Source organism: Hemicordylus capensis, chromosome 2, assembly GCF_027244095.1.
Source record: "Hemicordylus capensis ecotype Gifberg chromosome 2, rHemCap1.1.pri, whole genome shotgun sequence".
NCBI classification, from domain to species: Eukaryota; Metazoa; Chordata; class Lepidosauria; order Squamata; family Cordylidae; genus Hemicordylus; species Hemicordylus capensis.
In genome coordinates this window covers 283,020,148-283,040,687 of record NC_069658.1, presented here as the reverse complement: position 1 = coordinate 283,040,687, position 20,540 = coordinate 283,020,148, and the positions used below count along the sequence as shown (strand labels likewise).

Here is a 20,540-nt window from a genome sequence, read left to right as displayed (position 1 = left end):
TGCTGTACAAATCCCAAGGATTGGCATGATTTTCTACAAAGGAAAGCTTCTTATCCTTTTCTTAAGCACAAAAGTTTTCTTAGTCACATTTGTCAATGACTTAACAACAGACAAGCCACATAATGCATACAAATGTTTGCTGTTCATGAAACCAATAGAAAGTCAACTTCATCTGACAGGCAGCTTGGGGTATAATTCCCCCCCCCCCAAAAAAAAAAACATGGAGACTACTGTAACAGCAGGTCTTTTAGTCATTGAAGTCTCGTTCCCCTTTCGAGGCTGAGGGTGGCTTAACACATTGCCTGCAGTCAAAAGCAGATGCATAAGTCCATGTGTGCCTATATTTTGCACCACATGTTGCCACTTCTAAAAAAGGACTCATGGGAGCCCAACTTCAGTTTCTTTCCCATTAGGACAACATGGGGAGAAAAGTACACATCCATGGCTTGCCACATGATGCAAGGTACAGAGCCACTTTGACTCTTGCTGTTAAGCAAAATAAGAGTACTTGCTTTTAGAAGTAAAACCAAAAAACATTATCACAGTGTACAGACATACTAGCACAGAAATGTACCTTGTGAGAGAGTGCAGCAAAACTTTTGAAAAAGAGCTCTGTGGTATTTTAAAAAGTCAAAAAGGCTCACATATGGAGTTGGAGAACTCTGAGGACAAGCAGCTGCAGTTTAGGGCTCTGTGCCGGTGCCGGAAGAGGAACACGGAACTGGGCTGGGGTTAACCCTGAGCGGAATGCTGAGTGGTCTGCTTCAAAATGGGGTGGCAGGCAGGGAGAGGCTGTGGGCCAAGCCAGCAATCTGCTCAGCACCAGTGTGCATTGAGGGAGGGGAGGGGAGGGAAGAAGGAAGGAGAGAAGCTGAGTGGGATAGGGAACTGCTACCATACTTCATATCCAAACACACATTACCTTGTTAGATAATGCACAAAAGCGCATGCATATTGGAGAGTTCTGTCTAGCTCTTCATAAGTATTTGTAGCATATATGGCGAGGTGGGCAGTATCTGAGGTCATTTACCCAGTCAAAACCTGTGGGCTCCCAATTTTCGGTTGAGTGGAAGCAAGGTAGGAGGAATCTGTATAGCTGTTCCTCCTACCTTGCTTCCACACAATCACTTCCACCCAGGTTTTCCTCCTACCTTGTTTCCACACAACCAAAAATTGGGAGCACACACAGCTCCCAAACCTGGGTAGAACCATTTTTGATTATGTGAATGACGCCTTTGCCTTTCTAGTTATTTGTACAGGTTTGTCAATGAACAAGGTGCATTATAGAATTTCATAATAAAGAAGAAGAACAAGTTTTGATTGTGTGGATGACCTCTGTATAAACATCAGTGCTAGGTCACATAACCAACTTTGGCATGTGCCAATCTAAACACACATTGAGCCCTTTCCCACGACTAGTAAGAAAGTGCTAGCCTGTCTGCACGGGGGAAGCCCAGAAAAGCTTACCTCCCCACAGATGATCTTTCAGGCTTCCCTGGGCAGGTAGGATTGCCCACCTAGACGAGCACCAGTTGCTGCCAGTAGCTCCAGGGGTCAGGGTGCCGGGATGCCTAGTGCCTCCCCCATACCATAATGCACTGCGTAAGTGCATGGTGCATTATGTAGATCCCCCTTCCCCTCTGCAGGCTCACCGCAGTCTGGCAGCCGCTGCTGCTGCCGCAGTTGACAGACGACTAAAATAAATGGGTTTAAGAGAGCGCTCGCTCTCCTAAACCCGGTTTAGACCGAGGCTTCACAGGTAGGCTTGCCGCCGTGGTGCCACTAGGATTGGCCCAATCCCGACAGTTCACATGCATATGCAAAACTGGGCTGGGCTCTCTTGGCCTGGTTTTGCATGCACGTGTCAATAGCCTCAATGTAAATCGACACTTAATGTCAGCTTCTCTACACTACACTAAATCCCAAAATCATGGTGCCTCATCAAATCTCTATCCCTAAAATTTGACTGTTTAACATTGATCTCATAAACTAAGAAGTCAAAGCAAGATGCACATCAAACTGAGGTGTTTGTTTTTTTTTAAAGCTTCCTCTTATTTTAAGCCTGCTACAGCACATACTTCGTTTCCTGTTTTTTCTTGCCTTTCTTGCCGTCTTGTCTTCTTTCTCCTAGTGGTCAAGTCAGTTCTCTTGGAGGAAGTGTATGAGGCTACATATTTGGCAAAAGGCCAGCCATGATTGTGAGAAAAAAATATATTTCCTGTTTCAAAGTGATTCCTGTTCCTGGGCTTCCTCGGCCCAGTTTTTCATGTGCATGTGAATGGCCTCTTATTGTGGCATTTGGATTTGGCCAGGTTACTTCATAAGATGCATGAACCACACTGAAAAGGTGGAAGAAAATATATGTATACACATACAAGGGTTGAGCTTCACCAGAGGACAAACTAAGTTGGGGAACTTGGGGAACAGACAACAGAAATGAAAAGCCTACCCTTATTATTTGAATGTGTAACCTTTCATGAATACAGTATTCTGCCACTTAAATGTAGTAGCAATTTTGTTTACTCTGTTGCTTGGTAGCTTATATATTTTATATTGTAAAACTGACTCTCCCAATGCTTTGACCCACATGCTGCCATTTTGGTGGAGTGATTTTCACCTTGATTATATCCATACACCTTCGGAAGTCGTACATGCAAATTGCTGAGTTCTTTGTGAATGAACTGTAAATGAACTCATGTGGTTATATTTTCCATCATCTGAGCTATAACGTGCTTCTGTTGACCTCATGTACATTGTGCCCTTCTCTTCTTGGGGTCCTCAACCATCTTCGGACCCTCTGACAGATATCCAAGCCTCTGGCCCAGATGGGCGTCTGAGTCCCCAGGAGCACAGACACCACAGCGAATGGGCTACCCTACAAGAGCGAAGGAGGAATGCTTGCTTGGCAGCCTGATGCTGCCAGTAGACACAGCCAGTTCCAGCTGCTGCCTCTAACAAGACTGGAACCCACTATCTGCTCAAGCCCTTAAAAAACTCCTCAGAAACCCAAGATGGCTGCTGGAACAACAACTCTGCTGGCTGTGTACTCCAGCTCCTGAACCACTGTACCCTAGTTACCTGGACTTCTCTCAAGTCATCATTCCAGCCTTGCCTGTTCCTGAGCAGCTGGGAATCTTGCACCTAAGACTCCTGGCCTTACTCCCTCCAGCCCCATTGTCAGCTAGCCCAGTGATCCTCAATGTTGGGTCCCCAGATGTTAATGGACTTCAACTACAATAATCCCCAGCCCCAGTGGCCTTTGGTTGGGGATTATGGGAGTTGAAGTCCAAGTACATTTGGAGACCCAACGTTGAGAATCCCTGGGCTAGCCTCCTCTCCCACTTGCTGTTTCAACTACCAAGCTTCTGGCTGTGTGGATACCTGCCTTGAATCCTGGGAAGGCAGGACAATCACAAGCACAGCTCTCGTTGATTCCCACAGACAGACCTGGCCAACCATGTTCCATAATTCCTCTTGTTGTGGACCTTTGTTTCCTTTTGTCCTTGTTTGTCCATCAGAAACAAAAGGGATAATTAAAAAACATTTCCACATGATTGATGTGGCTGTTTCAGATGTCCTTTCCGTTCTCTTGCTTGGAAGACTTTCCATTTGGATCCGTGCCTAGGCTTCCCATTTTTCACATTATTATGTCATCTTCCCTTGATTAGGAACATACATCATGTGTTGCCTTAATAGTCTGTTGTATCATTCTATTTTCCTCCCATAGCTTCCCAGTGTCCATGTCTGCTGCATACAGATAGCTCACTCTTCTCCTTCTACATTTTGTATTACCTATTTGCATGATAAGTTGACCTATTCATATCAGATCCACTGCAGTCTAATTTCTGCAATATTCTTTCTGATTAAGTTGATAATTTTAACTCTTTACCATATCAAAATCTTTCCTTAAAATCCAGTAGCTACTACTGTTTACAGCAAGATAGGTTCCTGCATATTTTCTTATATATTATAGTACCATAAATGTTGATATAGCATTTGCTGTGGAATATATGCAGATTTGATTTTTTTTTTTAAGTCGAGTTTGAAAAGCTTTACTGGCCCACTAAGAAAACCTGATAGATCAGACTTAATATAACATAAAACATAGAGGTCAATGGTGACTTTATTACTACTAGTCATGTATAAATACTAGAACTACTACTACTATTTATATACTGCTTTTCATTTTAAAAAAGGTCTTTGAAGTGGTTTACATAGAAAAAGGAGGAGATGGTTCCCTGTCCTCAGAGGGCTTGCAGTCTAAAAAGAAACACAAGGTAGACACACCAGCAACAGCCACTGAAGAGATGCTGTCCTGGGCTTGAAAAGGGCAGTGTTCATGCATGTATGATGGTTTACAGAATAACATAAGCAAAATAGATAGCCAGCAACCCCAAGGAGCTTACAATCAAAATGTTGACAGTTGGGGAAGAGAACAGAAGGATGCGAGGAAAGGGAGAAGAATGGGGAAACTGAATTAACAAGGCATGAATGAGACCAAGTACTATTAAGCATTTTAACCTTGTGTGCCACATCATTCAGAAACCAAGCTTGCAAGTAGCCTCCCGGGCTCAGTGGTCTCTCCAGGATGCCCCGCACGCATGGGCAGGAAACCTTGGAACTTCCGGGGGCCATGTGGCCCCGATCCCCGCAGCCTCCGCCAGCTCCATGATGGAGCTGGCAGTTGTGTGGGCGGCGATCTGGCTGCCTAGGGCTGCCTTTGGATCATCTGCAGGGAGAGCGGGCTAAGCCCACTCTCCCCGCAAACCCCCTTACAGCTCTTCACACTAATCATAGCCCCCTAGAGTTTTATTTGCTGAATAATGTTTTATTGATACAGAAACTCTCTTTGACTCCTTAGATGATTACTTGATTTACCTGCTCTGAATTTCATCCTCAAAGGGGGGTGCAGAAAGTGTCTCCATGTGACCCTTGAAGTGCAACCCTCCTTATGCATACCCCATCTGTCATAATCATTGAGACCAAGTCTTCAGATAATAGCTGCTGCTTTAAGTCACATAGAATATCACCCCAACTACAGGAAGAGTAGTTGATAGAAGTAACATCATAGAATTGTCTGGTTTCTTCTTAAAAATATATTCTTCTTCCAAAGAATTATTGATTTTGATGTGTTATACCATTACTCTTCTTCACACACTGTGGGATCATCATAATTGGATTCCCAGCCCAAGACAGGTGTCTGATACCTCATTCTCTATTAAGAATGTTCAAAGTTGTCTTGCTAGCAGCATGTGGGGGTGAGATGTCAACAATTCTGACACTGATATAAATCTGAACTCCTCCCAGGAAAGCAGTAATGTTATGCTGGCTTCACATGGTTGCTCTTCTACCATATCCTGGTGACTTTTTCGGTCACCAGCTATCCCCAAGTGAAAGGTCTAATATGCATTCAGTATGCCAAATGTCAGCCATATTCTTCCCATGGCAGGAGGCAGAACAAAAGATATGTTTGAACCTTTCAGAATGCTCAGATTCATTTAAATCTTATCTTGGCATGAAGGGTTAAAGCAGCAGCATGAAGTGGAAATGCATTTTGACATACCCTCCAAGGTGTGGAAGCCCCTTGCTTGCAATGAGAGTAAGCCATAGCTACTACAAGAGGAAGCAGTATTTGAGGGCTTGTACATCTTTAGTTTGGGCAGGCTACTGAACATGGCTGGAATTGTGGGTTTTGCAAGGGCCTGCTATAGCCCAAGGCATGCACCATTCTGTGAGTTCCATTGCCCTTTAGCAACTGGGAATAATGGAAGTAGCGCATGACATGCGATAGCACAAGAATCATCAGTACCAGTTCTGCCCTCTTGTGAGTGGTTCAGAACCACACAGTAGCGCAGGCAGCTCTGCACTGCCTGTGTTACACTGCGAGACATGTCAGCCACTGACTTCTGTTGACTAATATTTTATTTATTTATTTGATTTACAAATAAAAAGCAATGGGCTACAATTTTGAAGGCTGTTGAAATGGGAGCAAAACTGGGTCCCATACCCCTCCTGCCACTGGGGTTACTAAAGTGGGGATTTTGCCCCCACCCCAGCTTTGCCCCTCAGATGCAGCCCTTTTAATTTTTGCCATACATGGCAATGGCTCCCATTGCTTTCTGTGAGAGAAAGTTAATACAGCCCATCGTACTGATGAGCACTTCATTAGTTCCATTATAAGCAAAGGAGGTCTGTGTGAGTGGGAGGAGGTGAACCTGACACTAACCTTGGGGACCAAAAAAGCAAAGGCAGGGTGGTGGTGGATGTTTGTAAATGGGAAACGGACTGAGAAAGCAACAAATTTGATAAAGTTATTATTGGACTCCAGAGCAACATGCTTCCTGTTGTAAAACCTTTTACAGAACATTGGCAGGCCACAGCAGCGGTGTCTTTTTGGTAATGTTTATGAAAATAGAGTGAGAAGCCTGTGTACAACAGCAAAACCAAGTTCATATACAACTGCTTGGTACACATGGCACAAAATTATGAAGATTCCACATACATTGTAACCATACAACCAGCAATGTGTATGAACTGGCCCATAGACTATTTCTCAGGGATGTATCGATAATTAAGCAGATGGGTTCAAGGAGCCTGCAGCAACTAAGGGTCCTCAACTCCACCCCTCTCTATGTTGTTCATTATCTCCCACACTCCAAGGGGCCTCCAGAGAGAGATGAACATGGGCAACTTCTCCCCTAGCTACACCCCTGCTATAGCTTATAAGTGTAAACGCCTTACATAGTGCAAAATTAGTTCTGATCAGTTACTGCTGTTTTAGTGAGCAGGCCCTGGGTAGACAAATCATCTTTAAACTTGGCCAGACGGTGCTTTCTGAAGTTTATATTAACTTTGGAGCATGGATTATTTAAGTGCTTTTCTGCTAACAGTGAACAGCTATCTTTAGCAATGTCACACTCGATATAACATGGGTTGTTTTTCGTATGCTTTAATTCTGATTGCTTTGTCACCCTAATTGCTAAGTCTTGTAAAGAAAAGATCAGTACTAAACCCTAGGCATTACAATTTGCACATTTCATTTATTGTAAATAATAAAACTTTGGACACAATCAGCATTTCTTCTACCAACAGAAAACATTAAATTGGGCTTAATTTTACAGCTGTACAAATTATAATGTGCTCAGTGGGGTGAGTTAATGACGTTTAATTTGACCAGGCAAAATTTGCTTTACATTTGCCTCTTCTTACATATTTGCAGCTGCAGTCAGCTACAACTGCCTCTGCAATGTATGTGGAAAAATAGAAATACTTTCATTCCCAGGTTGACTGCACTTGGGAGTACACAGCTTAAATCATTTGGAGGGCCACTTTATTACTGTTATTAATTCAAGAGAGTCATATTCCTACCTCAACTGTGGATGTGTATTTTTTGTCATTTTTAACCCAGTGTTTTCTTTTTGACCACATTGTTAATCCCATTTTTCCTTTCCCCATCCTATACAGCTCTCCCTCCCTCTCCACTTCATATCATTCTCTCTCTGCACTACCATAGCTTTCTCCGTATACTTCCCACCAGGTCTTCTTTTTCTGTTTCTTTACCTCACACAGGTATATCTGCACGCAATTTATATTTGCCCATTTTCTTCTCCTTACCCATTGGCAGATTGGAGCTTGCTCCCTAGCAGCTTCTTGCTGGGGGAGGGCAAGTTTTGCACGGAGGCAATGGAGATGCATGTAAGGGTGGGGAAAAAGTTTTCTCCCTCTTTGTAGGAAGGCAGATCATAGCGCGGGGGGCTACGATCTGGATCATGGGTCATAGCATCCCCTTTCGGGCTGAGGCAGCCTGTCAGGACTGGGACTTTGGGCTAGTGCTAGACAGAGAAGAAAGTTCATTGGTTTTATAAGCATGGGATTAATTGGGCAGATTTGAGGCCTGATCGTTTTGAACCAGCCGAGAGGGGGCATTCCAGATGTTTTGACCTTGCATCCGAGAGAACAACTGGAGGACCTTGGTGGGTCTCAGATTGATCACTTATGTGGCTAGACATATGGACAAGATTAAGACATTTTTAATTAAGCCCTGGTTTGCTGAATAGAGATGCTGCCACGTAGGAGCTGGCTGGGAACCCTCCATCCTGCTACCTTTGAGCAGGCAAGAAAGAAGGTCAGTAGCTAAGGTCTTTGGGAGGCAGAATGGAAAGCTGTTGTGTCAGTATGAATTTGCCATCGATAGGGTGGAGTTATACTGGAGGAACAGTATTCATCTTTCTCTTAAGAGTTGCCAGTTATACTTGGACAACTTTAAGACTGGGTTATGTAGCTTGCTTGGGTGGCAGCTCCATGCATTCCTTCCTATGGCAGGGTAGCTAGAGGGCAGTAAGTATGGGTGATAAGCCATGGGGTGGGGTTCCAGAACGTTCTCAGAAGGCTGTTGTTTGGATGATGCTTGATGTATAGGCAACCTTGAGCTAGGTACTTTGTCTAGTGGGAAGGCTGAGGCAAACTCCAGCTGTATGGCTGGGATTTGCCTTGATTTTATTGCTGCACAGCTCTTAAGAAGGAATTCGGGGGCAAGAAGCCTCCAGTCTCGATGCAGCCCATTCCCCATGGGTTCAGATTTTACATTATGTGTTTTCCAGCTACAAGTACAAAGTCTGTAAATAATATTATATTCTTATGTTAATAAAGTTGTGGCCAGGCATAGTGCTCCACTTGTCCTCCACTTCTTTCGTAGTGGTTTCACTGACTGTCAAGGCAATCTTCGCACTCTTTATGTCACCACAGGTCTCTCTGCATTCCTCTCTCTGTTACTCCCATCTTTTTGTCTCCCAACCTGACAGACCACATTGCAGCCTTTCTCTGCTTAACCTCTTTTTTTTCCTCCAGTCTCTCTCTCTCTCTCTCTCTCTTTTTTTTTTTTTTTTGCCTTTCTCCTCCCTTCTCCCTGATCTCAGTCACCACACATACACATCCATTCTCTTTGCAGTCCACACATTACAAATCTTTTCACATAAATACATGGCAGTAAACCTAGGTTTGCAACTGAGTGTACAGGAGATGAAGCCAGACCTGGCTCAGTGAGGCATACCAGAATGATGCACATGTTTTCAAAGGCAATTTTCTCATTCATACATACACTGTTGGATGTATGCTTGAAAGAAACCTCAGAGTGTACCTACTTAACAATGTGGAAATCATTCCTGGGGGAATCTCAGACAGGAAGGCTGAGCAGCATGGAAGGCAGCTGCAACAAGCTGGAAGCAGCAACACCAACCCCACTGCATGCCTCTGATTCTGGGGAGAAGAGAAGCATAACATGATGCAGGCCTCCCCCCACCCCTTGCACCCGGACTGTTGACAGGCCTTGGAGGACTGTCAAGTATTTCACAGTGTGGTGGATGTGGGCTGCAAACAACAGGTGTTTGGTATTGCCACAGGGAGCTAGGGAGTGGTCATAGTCAGACTGCATGCTTTATGTTGTACAGATCCCTAACCTCCACCAAGTTTCTCTCTGAAACTTATTGTTTTGCCTTTGTTGGTCTTAGCCTAGTTCTGTAATGATAACTCTCTTTTTCTTTGCATATCATTGTAGACACTGGACAAGTTCTTAGTTTTCTGCACAACCATCCTTATTTCTTGGTTTTGCCTCCTAGGGTTTGCTGACAGAGAAAGGCCTTGTGAACAGGAAAATAAATCTCTGGACTTTACCTTTAGGATGATTGTTAATTCTTTATTTATTGGTGCTTTCCTATGTTTTGAATATCACTTAGAAGACAATAGGGAAGTTTGTGAGGCATTTTGTGCAGATCCGGGGCCGCGGAGAGCAGGCACTTTAAAAGAAGGAAGGCAGGTCTTACCAGAGTGGCGCTGTTTGTATGAAGCAGCCAGGCTCTCTGTTTGCTGGCTGCCTTTACTTAGGAACACCTCCTCTGCAGGAAATGGCGTCTGAGCATGTGCAGACACCATCTTGAGAGGTCAGCAGCACTGAGCACTCAAGATGGTGTCTGCACATGCTCAGATGCCATTTCCTGCAGAGGCGCTTCCTGTTACTGAGCAAATGCAGCCAGCAAACAGAGCCCAGCTGCTTCATACAAACAGCACCGCTCTGGGGCGGTGGGGGCAGTGGAGCTCCAACAGAGGAGCAGGTAAGACCTGCCTTCCTCCTTTTAAAGTGCTTGCTCGCCCCCAACCGAAACAATTCAGCTGGGGCAGCTCAAAGCATTTCGGCACCTGGAAATAGAGGTGCTGAAACGTTTCGAGCACATTAGTAAAAGACATAACTAATCAAAGCTGGCGCACTTTGCTACTGGCAGCAGTAGACCTGGCTGCAAGTGTGACAGAGGCCAGGTCTATTGCTTTCTTTATCATATTTATATACCACTTGATAGGTGTATCTCTAGACGGTGTACACAATTTAAAACACAGCAAATATAAAACAAAGTAAAAACAACTAAAACAATTTCACAGAATAAAATCTTAAAACAATTTCATGGGATAAAAACAATTAAATAATTTAAAATTAATTTCAGTTAAAAGCCTAAGAAAAGAGGTGTGTCTTGGTCTGATGGAGATGTTCTTATTTTGGCAGGGAGCATATTCCAAAGTCCTGGGACAGCCACGGAGAAGGACCAGTCCCGAGTTGCCACCAAACGAGCCAGTGGCAACCATAACCAGACCTCTCTAGGTGATCTTAATAGGCAACAGGGTTCGTGACAAAGAAGGTGCCCTCTTAAGTACCCCATACCCAAGTTGTTAAGGGATTTATAGGTAATAACCAGCACTTTGTATTTTGCCTGGAAACATACTGGCAGCCAGTGCAGTTCTTCTAAAATTAGAGTTATACGGTCCCTTCAGGTTGTCCCAGAGAGCGGTCTGGCTGCCGCATACTGTACCAATTGTAGTTTTCAGACTATGTACAAAGGCAGCCCCACATAGAATGCATTACAGTAGTCAAGTCTTGAGGTTACCATAATATGTACCAATGTTTTAAGGTCATTTATCTCCAGAAATGGGCATTGTTAATGTATGAGCCCGAGCTGATATAAAGCACTCCAGCCACTGCCTCAGCCTGAGAAACCAGAAGGAGTTTTGGATTCAGGATTACTCCCAAGCTGTACCTGATCTTTCAGGGGGAGTGTAACCCCATCCAGAACAGGCAGATCTAACCCATCTCTCAGGTCCCAAACTCCCACAGTCAGTACCTCCATCTTATTTGGATTCAACTTCAGTTTGTTATTCAGTTTGTTATTATTGATTGTTTGAGATATTTTATCCACAAAAAAGTCATTCAAGACGTCACAGTGCATAACTGATGGTTCCGTGTTCAAATTCAAGGGAGAGGGGCACATACTAGCCCCTTCACAACCCTAGATTACTCCGCTGAACTTGAATTTGTGGGATCAATGCAGAAAATAATCTTTGCCACCTGCACTGCCAGAGCATAGATCTTCCAGTATGCTCTGTGTTGTGATATGTTGGATTTACTCTGAGTCTTCCTGCAATTGCACTCAACTTTTCTACCTCATCACTTTAGCTCCATTAGTTCTTCCAGTTACCACGGGACTAATTTTGAAGCAGTTCAGAGAGAACTCTTAGGAGCAATTGTGTTTACTGATGTAGTGAGTTCATCATTCCATGTTTGCACCAGAGCATCAACAGAATCACTAGCAGAGCCAACTCTAAACCCTTCCACGGCTTCTTTGAATCCTATCACCTTCTCGGCCGGACCAACCTAATATTTCCTTCACCCCTGCAGAGTTGGGTTGTGGTTGCAAGTCCTACCTTGCAGTCAATTTACTTGAATAAAGTGGTGATAGACCTGATCTCTGGGGTGCTGGGTGACCAGGTCTCCCCATTGTTTGGGGCAGGAAAGTGCCTCACCCACCCAGTAGACCTTGCCACTGAAGCGATGGAGGCCACATCTACCCAGGGCATTCAACATTCTATATGTCATGTAGACCTGGCCATTGTCACAAAGATGGCCAGATCTACTTGCCAGCTTTCTTTCTTGGTCTAGTAATCCTGGCCTCTGGGAACTGATAGATTTGGGCTCAAAGGGAGTGGGCAAATACCAGAAAGATTTCCTTTCCTCAAGGACATGGCTCTTTTTCCATGGGAATGAGGATATGTCCTGGAGTAATGACGACATATGATAGCCCTGTGTGGAAAAGCCTACGTAATAAGTTTGCTAGTCTTTTACAAGCCACGGATTTCTTCTGAACTCAGAGGAGTATTTTAACTTCACAAGAACACTGTGAGGAAGATTAGGCTAGAGATGATTACTGTGTTCAAGGCCACACAGTTTTGTGGCTTTCAAAAGCTTCAAATTCAAACATTATATTCTATGTGCATTCAGATGTCTGTACATTTGTAAATGTTTTTGTGTGAATCACTATACCTGTATTCATTTTCAAAGTAAACCTCATACAGGCCCGCTCACATGCAGGATTCAGATAGGAAGAATACTGCTCTACAGATGTTGAAAATAATAATAATAATAATAATAATAATAATAATAATAATAATAATACCCTTCCAAAAATGGCTCAGGGCGGTTTACAAAGAGAAATAACAAATAAATAAGATATGTCATTACCTAAGCAGGGATCTGAACCAGGTTTTCCACATCCAGACTGTACTAGCTTTTAAAGTTGCTGTCTTAAACATGCTTACAGTATGTGGAAATAAATTCACTTCATATCAAGTGGACTTGCTTCCACATAAATTCCACGTAAATGTCATGGAAGCAAATTCCAGTGATATGAAATGTATTTAGGCTTGCTCTGCCTGTCTTGCATAAACCCCTCTATTTTAATTTGCATTGGAGAACAGTTCAAGTTACAGAATAATTTAGATGTAAGAGGTCAGGAGCAGCATTTGTCTTCTCAAGTTGTCCATTTGAGATAGTGTGTGTTCTGTCTTTTATTCCCCAGCAAACAAGTTTCTACACAGAGTCCTTTCCCTGGGGGATTTCAGATCAGGACAAGCAGTTTTCAAGGCATCTACTAAAAATATCTTTTATAAAAATTAATTATTTGCCCAAGAACCACTTGCAATTCCAATTTCTAATCTTAATTTTAACCTTCCCTTTCTGCCTTCCCCACCACCACTCCCATTCACCCTTTTCTGCTTCCTTCCTCTTTCTTCATCCTTCAGTGTTGACAAGTACAAATACCTAAGTGGATAATAATAAAGAGATCTCGTTTCTGTTTTATCACCATGAATGGATCTATCGAACATTTCACAGCAGCAACATCTGTTGGGCTCCCAGGCACTAGAATGGTGATAGCCTTTCTAAATAAGAATGTCTACTCATACTAAGAAATAGTTGGAACTGTAATGCTCTAATTTACCAGATTTTATGGAGACTCCCAGATACAACATAGCTCCAGTGATCGCAAGATTCTTGAGCTTATATCAGATTTTACCTTATATTACCTCTTCTCACCACCCAAGCCCATGTGCATATGTTATAAATTCAATAACAGTGCTATTGACATTTCCTTGGAAACAAGTAACAATTTGCAGCATTCTTCATTTTTCAAAAAACTGAAAATGCCAGCAGGAAAGGAGTCTTCATTTTTGCTGCAGCCCTCTGGCATGTCCAGAGAATGGTTGGTTTGTACTGCATTGTAGTAAAGGCAAGATGGTGGTAAGGAATAGTGTTTAATTTGTTTTTTAAGCTGTTGAACTGTTTCAGGCCATTATGAGTAGCAGACAAATGATCTACCAAATGTGGGGGTGGGGGGGGGGAGAGAAGATGGTGGGAGTTACAGGGGAAAACAGGATTTGCAATTGATGGCCATCCCTCTGCCTCGCCCGTCTTCCAACCTAGAAGACCTTGGAAACTCTGCTATATCAAGCCCTGCAGCTTGAAGGTGCTAGTGGTGGTCAGTGAATAATCATCATCTAATCATCTGAGACTTGATCCTAGACCTGGGGTGTACAGCTCAAATGCCCCGGTAGGCTGGAACCATAAGAATATAAGAACAGCCCTGCTGGATCAGGCCCAAGGCCCATCTAGTCCAGCATCCTGTTTCACACAGTGGTCCACCAGATGCTCTTGGAAGCCTACAGGAAGGAGTTGAGGGCATGCCCTCTCTCCTGCTGTTACTCCCCTGCAACTTGTACTCAGAGGCATCCTGCCTTTGAGGCTGGAGGTGGCCTATAGTCCACCAACTAGTAGCCATTGATAGACCTCTCCTCCATGAAGTTATCCAAACCCCTCTTAAAGCCATCCAGGTTGTTGGCTGTCACCACATCCTGTGGCAGAGAATTCCACAAGTTGATTATGCATTGTGTGAAAAAATACTTCCATTTGCTAGTTCTAAATTTCCTGGCAATCAATTTCATGGGATGACCCCTTGTTCTAGTGTTATGTGAGGGGGAGAAGAATTTTTATTCACTTTCTCCATACCATGCATGATTTTATAGACCTCTATCATGTCTCCCCGCAGTGGTCTTTTTTCTAAACTAAATAGTCCCAGGTGTTGTAGCCTTGCCTCATAAGAAAGGTGCACTAGGCCCCTGATCATCTTGGTTGCCCTCTTCTGCACCTTTTCCAGTTCTACAATGTCCTTTTTTAGATGTGGTGACAAGAATTGTATGGAGTATTCCAGGTGTCGCCGCACCATAGTTTTGTATAAGGGCATTATAATATTAGCAGATTTATTTCCAATCCCCTTCCTAATGATTCCTAGCATGGAATTGGCCTTTTTCACAGCTGCCACACATTGAGTCGACACTTTCAACGAGCTGTCCACCACAACCCCAAGATCCCTCTCTTGGTCAGTCACCGAAAGCTCAGATCCCATCAACGTATACTTGAAGTTGGGGTTTTTCATCCCAATGTTCATCACTTTACACTTGCCAACATTGAACCGCATTTGCCATTTTGTTGTCCACTCCTCCAGTTTGGAGAGTTCCTTTTGGAGCTCCTCACCATCCATTTTGGATTTCACTACCCAAAAGAGTTTGGTATCATCTGCAAATTTTACCACCTCGCCGCTTACCCCAACTTCTAGATCATTTATTAATAAATTAAAAGGCACCGGTCCCAGTACAGATCAACTTCTTACTTCCCTCCATTGTGAAAACTCTCCATTTATACCTACCCTCTCTTTCCTGTCTTTCAACCAGGTAGCAGTCCACACATGTACTTGTACCCTTATCCCATGACTGCTAAGTTTCCTCAGGAGTCTTTGATGAGGAATTTTGTTGAAAGCTCTTTGGAAGTCCAGGTATACTATGTCAATTGGATCACCTTGGTCCACACACTTGTTGACACTCTCAAAGAACTCCAAAAGGTTGGTGAGGCAAGATTTACCTTTGCAGAAGCCATGCTGGTTCTCTCCCAGCAGGGCCTGTTCTTCTGTGTGCTTTACAATTTTATCCTTGAAGTTGCTTTCTATCAATTTGCCTGGAACGGCCATTAAGCTAACCAGCCTGTAATTTCCCGGATCGCCCCTGGACCCCTTTTTGAAAATCGGTGTTACATTTGCTACTTTCCAGTCCTTCGGTACAGAGCCTGATTGCAGGGATAAGTTATATATTTTAGCAAGGCGGTTGGCAATCTCACATTTGAGTTCTTTGAGGACTCTTGGATGGATGCCATCCGGCCCTGGCGATTTGCTCGTTTTCAGTTTTTCAAGACAGTTTAGAACATCATCTCTTGTCACGTCTATCTGAATCATTTATTTAGCCTCCATCCCTAAAAAGCCTGGTTCAGGAACAGGTATTCTCTGCTGTGAAGACTGGCACAATGAACTCATTTAGCTTCTCTGCAACCTCCATATCCTCCTTAATAATACTTTTCACTCCCTCATTATCTAATGGTCCAACAACCTCCCTGGCAGGTTTCCTACATCTGATGTATTTGAAGAAGTTTTTGTTATTCTCCTTCATGTTCCTCAGACTCTCTTTTCGCCTCCCTTATTGTCATCACTGTCAGCATTTTTATCCGGAGGGCGATAGCACGTCCTCAGTAGCACATTTCCTTTCAGGCCTTGTATTATCACCCACAGGGTTTCTGTGGAGGACTCCGGTCCACCTAGGCTTTCTAGCCTGTTAGATTCTATCACTTCTTCAACATACAGTGCTACTCCACACATTGAAACCCCTCAGCTCTGCCTGTCTCATTGTCCCTGCACATGGAACAGGCAGCATTTCTGAGAATGCTAGCTTGAGGGTCCTGGGCTTCAACATGCTACCTATTAATTTATTTATTTATTTAATTTTATTTATACCCCACCCAAACTTACGTCTCTAGGTGGCTATCAACCTAAATTTGGCTACCAGGATCTCCTGACTACATGTCCCCACATCGCTGGTGCCAACGTTCACCACGACAGCTCTCTCCTCCCTAGTACTGCCTAAGAGCCTATCTAGATGCTGCGTGATGTCCGCAAACTTTCCACCAGGCAGGAAGTCACCATGCAGTCAACACGTGGGTCACAAACCCATCTCTCTATCTCCCTAATGATCGAATCACCAACTACAAGGAGGCCCCCACCCCCCGGAGGAGTATCCTCTGTGTGAGAGGATATGGGCTTATCATCCATGGAAGGGTTCCCTTCTAAAGGAGCATTTCCGTCTTCCTCAGACTGATGTCCTCCTTGCCCGAGACCTTCATTCTCCCTGACAGCAGAGGAGCTATCAGCCCTGGAGTGGGATGCCTCTACCAGATCCCTGAAGGTCTATTCCAAATGCCTCTCTGTCTCTCTGTGCTTCTCCAGATCCGCCACCTTGGTCTTGAGGGAACGAACTTGTTCCCTGAGAGCCAGGAGCTCCTTGCACTGAGCACACACCCATGACTTTTTCCCATGGAGCAAATAGTTATACATGCGACACTCTGTGCACACACCCTCTCCTGCTGGCTTTCTATCTTCATACTGGTTTTGTTGGCTGTTTACAGTATTTAGAGATAGTTTATTAGAAGGATAGCTGTAATGGTCAGCTATTTAACTGTCCAAACAGCCTTCCTCAAGAATATGAAGAAGGGATTTGTACTTACCTTCTCTTCTACACCAGGGCTTAACAGGGGCTTGTTCCAGGCTACACCAGGGATATCAGGGGCTTGTTCCATGCTCCCTCGCACACTTTCTGCTAAACTCCTGCTAAACTCCAACATTCTGCTTGCTATCTCTGTTTGCTATGTTCTTGGGCCTTCATCTCTTATATAGAGAGTAGGCTTCAAACTGAGACACTGGATGTGTCTCAAAGGAATGTGGGGCCTCCCACAGCCCTAGCTGACTCCACCCTCTCCAGGCAGGTACAAACAAAAACACAGGAGTTTGCTAGCCCTGGCAAATGCTAGCCTTGACAAATCACACACACACAGACTAGGACTTATCCCTTAAAGAGAAACCAACCCCTCAGAATCTTCCCTCCTCTTTACTTAGTTTGAAGGGCTACAAACAAAAGTTGGTGTGTGGGGGCTGAGGTCAGTTTTCAGCAGACTAATTATTGCATTAAGATGAATTAATAAAAATATTAATGAAACTGAGTGGGTAGAGGTTTGGAGGCAGGGGGGAAAGGGAGAGGGATGAGGGGTGGTGTAAGTGGGCTCTGTCCTAGGGGTGGGGCAAGCAAGGTCTCAAACCACCAACTGTATTGAGCCACTGCTTCTCATCAGTGGGACTGATCAAGAGCTCTTCATGGCTCCTGCTGTTGCTGCAGGATATTCCTACCGGTTGTGGTGGGGTGGGGGGCAGAAAAAAAGTTCCCACAAGCTGTTCCAACTTCTTGGAAGATATCTCCAGGGCCTGCTGTGACCTATTTGAAAAGCACTTGGTTGATCAGTCCCCCCCCCCCCAGTGTCCAGAGCTGGTGACTCTGTCGAGGCTCTGATGAATCTCTGGCTATTGACACGGTTGATCTGAAACAACCTCTCCAGCTTGGAGGAGCTTGTTCTGCTCCTTGGATTTCTGAGGAGCATAGGGCAATGAAACAAATCAGACAATGGTTGGAACAATGCTGGAGGATGAATTGTGATGAATCCACCCGAACTCCAGCTAGAGCCCATTTTCAAAACTACTCTGTGGTGGAGAGGGTGGCAAAGAAATGTTTTCCTCTGCCTCCATTACATTGGCTCAGTGTAGGGCAGCAGAGCTTTTTTTATGTAACCAAGTTATTGCTTCACACTTCTCCCTGTGTAATGGCGGAGGAACCAGTTTGCATGTCACTTTGCAGATAAAGTCATTCGCATCTGTTCTGATATGGATACCAGGATTTTGGCAGTTCCGGCAGATGTGCCTTGGTCCTAATGTGTTGCATTCTTTTCAGTTGGTGCAGCCTGAGGATGTGGACAAGGTCCTGACAGTGTGTAGGCAACATTGTGCACTCTTGCCCTTCATGGCTATCTGCTATCGGTTGGAGGCTATAATAGGTTGGAGGCTATAATCAATGCTTCATTAAGGGAAGGCAGGATGCCATCATGCCTCAAGGAGGCAGTGGTGAGACCACTGTTAAAAAGATTCCTCCCTTGACCCCTCAGATCTGAACAATTACTGTTTATAATCTTCCCTTTTGGGGCAAAGTGTCCCCTGTTGGTTCTGCTGGACCTCAGCAGCGTTCAATACCATCAACCATGGTATCCTTCTGGTCTGCCTCTCAAGTATGGGAATTGGAGAAACTGCTTTGTAGTGGCTTTGGTCCTTTCTTGGGGGAAGGATCCAGAAGGTGGTGCTGGGGAACTACTGCTCGGCTCCTTGGCCATTGGCTTGTGGGGTCCGGCAGCGTTCAGTTTTGTCCCCCATGCTGTTTAACATGAAACCACTTTGAGAGATCATCCGGGGACTTGGAATGAGTTGTCAGCAATATGCAGATGACACTCAGCTCTATCTCTATTTAACACCTGATCCTAGGGCGGCAGTGGATGACCTGAATTGGGGGCTGGAGACCATGGTGTGCTGGATGTGGGCTAGTAAACCGAGATTGAATCCAGACAAGATGGATTCGGACAAGATTGAATCCCGACAAGATGGAGGTGTTGTTAGTCAGTAGGAGAGCTAATCGGGATGAAAGAATTCAACCAGTTCTGGGTGGGGTTGCATTCCCCTTGGAAGTAAGTGTACAGCTTGGGAGTACTGATGGACCTGGCTCTGGTTTTGAATGCTGAGGTGGAGGTGGTGGCCGGGGTGCTTTTGCATGGCTTTGGCTAGTGTGCCTGCTGCATCCCTTTCTTGAGAAGGCAGTTCTTTCCACAGTTACTGATGCCTTAGTCACATCATGGCTGGAGTGCCCAGAGATTTAAGTTTTGGGCGGTATAAAAATATGTTAAATAAATGAATAGAATTAAATTAATTACTATAGCGCACTCTATGTGGGGCTGCCCTTGAAGAATATTTGGAGACTGCAGCTAGTGCAAAATGCGGCAGCTAGGATTTTATCTGGAGCTGCCTGCTGGGATCATATTACCCCCCTTCTGAAATAGCTGCACTGGCTACCAATTTGTTTCCAGGGCCAATTTGAGGTGCAGGTTTTGACCTTTAAAGCCCTTAATGGTTTGGGCCCTGGATAGCTAAATGACCACCTGCTCCCAAGGGTTACTGCCCATTTGACAAGTTCATCCAAGGGGGTTCTGCTCCTCATGCCGATGGTGAGAGAACCTCAGCTGTCGACCGTGTGGGGCAGGGCCTTCTGTCATTGCCCCCAGGCTTTGGAATGCTCTCCTGGCTGGCATCTGCTTCTCAGCCTCCATCACAGTTTTAAAAAAGACAAGTAAAATGTGGCTCTTAACCCAGGCTTTTTATATAAGAGTACAGTTTTTACTGCTGTTGCTTTGTGTTTTGTAATCCAAAACAGATTGTGAGGCACTCCAAAAAGATCTCTTCAAACTGGCGGAATAGGCAATTCAATTCAATTCAATTCCTTTATTACGATCACAGACCAGCACAGGAATGGGCAACAAAATGGCAAATGTGGTTCAATGTAATCAAGTGTAACGTGATGCATATTGGGGTGGGGGGGGGGAAACCCCAACTTCTCATATGTGCTGATGGGATCTGAGCTGTCAGTGACCGACCAGGAGAGATGTATTTGGGTCGTGGTGGACCGCTCATTGTCAATTAAATACATGGCAGCTGTGAAAAAGGCCAATTCCATGCTAGGAATCATTAGGAAGGGGATTGAAAATAAAACATGCTAGTATTATAATGCCTTTATACAATCTATGGTGTGGCCACATTTGGAGTACTGCATGCAGAAGAGGGCAACCAACCAAGATGATCAAGGGCCTGGAGTACCTTCCTTATGAAAAGAGGCGACTACGAGAAGAAAGTTAGAGGTGTATACATTTTATGCATGGAGTAGACAGAGAGAAATTCTTTGCCCTCTCTCACAACACTAGAACTAGAGGTCATTCCATGAAACTGAAGGTCTGGAAATTCTGGACCAACAAAAGGAAGTACTTTTTCACTCAGCGCATAATTAACCTATGGAATTCTCTGTCACAGAATGTGGTGATAGCCACTAGTTTGGGTGGCTTTAAAAGGGGCTTAGACAAAGGCATGGAGGACAGGTCTATCAATGGCTACTAGTCTGATGGCTGTAGGATACCTCCAGCCTCAGAGGCAAGATGC

At 44.4% G+C, this 20,540-nt stretch overlaps 1 protein-coding gene across 3 annotated transcripts in view; it reads left to right on the top strand.

The window, feature by feature from the left end:
* PDZRN3 (PDZ domain containing ring finger 3) overlaps positions 1–20,540 on the top strand; it is a 294,968-nt gene that overhangs the window by 225,174 nt on the left and 49,254 nt on the right. The window lies entirely within an intron of this gene.